This window comes from Theropithecus gelada, chromosome 7a (genome assembly GCF_003255815.1).
Source record: "Theropithecus gelada isolate Dixy chromosome 7a, Tgel_1.0, whole genome shotgun sequence".
NCBI classification, from domain to species: Eukaryota; Metazoa; Chordata; class Mammalia; order Primates; family Cercopithecidae; genus Theropithecus; species Theropithecus gelada.
Genome location: NC_037674.1, coordinates 25,865,130 through 25,865,643, shown reverse-complemented (window position 1 = coordinate 25,865,643; position 514 = coordinate 25,865,130). Strand labels below are relative to the sequence as shown.

At 52.7% G+C, this 514-nt stretch overlaps 1 protein-coding gene across 1 annotated transcript in view; it reads left to right on the top strand.

Annotated features, from left to right (window-relative positions):
• The window catches only part of USP50 (ubiquitin specific peptidase 50), a 47,154-nt gene that overhangs the window by 8,961 nt on the left and 37,679 nt on the right, over positions 1 to 514 (top strand). The gene's annotated exons all lie outside the window — the stretch shown is intronic.

The window sequence follows — 514 nt, the reverse complement described above, 5'->3', positions numbered from 1 at the left end:
CCTTCCTTCCTTCCTTCCTTCCTTCCTTCCTTCCTTCCTTCCTTCCTCCCTCCCTCCCTCCCTCCCTCCCTCCCTCCCTCCCTCCCTCCCTTCCTTCCTTCCTTCTTTCTTTTCTTCTTTTTGAGATGGAGTCTCACTCTGTTGCCAGCTGGAGTGCAGTGATGTGATCTCGGCTCACTGCAACCTCCACCTCCCGAGTTCAAGCTATTCTCCTGCCTCAGCCTCCCTAGTAGCTGGGACTACAGGTGCATGCCACCATGCACAACTAATTTTTTTTTGTATTTTTAGTAGACATGGGGTTTCACCATGTTGGCCAGGATGGTCTAATCTCTTGACCTCATGATCCGCCCGCCTCGGTCTCCCAGAGTTCTGGGATTACAGGTGTGAGCCACTGCGCCTGGCCAGCTTGTTGGTTTTCTAATTGTTGAGTTTTAAGATTTCCCTTCCCTTCCCTTCCCTTCCCTTCCCTTCCCTTCCCTTCCCTTCCCTTCCCTTCCCTTCCCTTCCCTTCCCT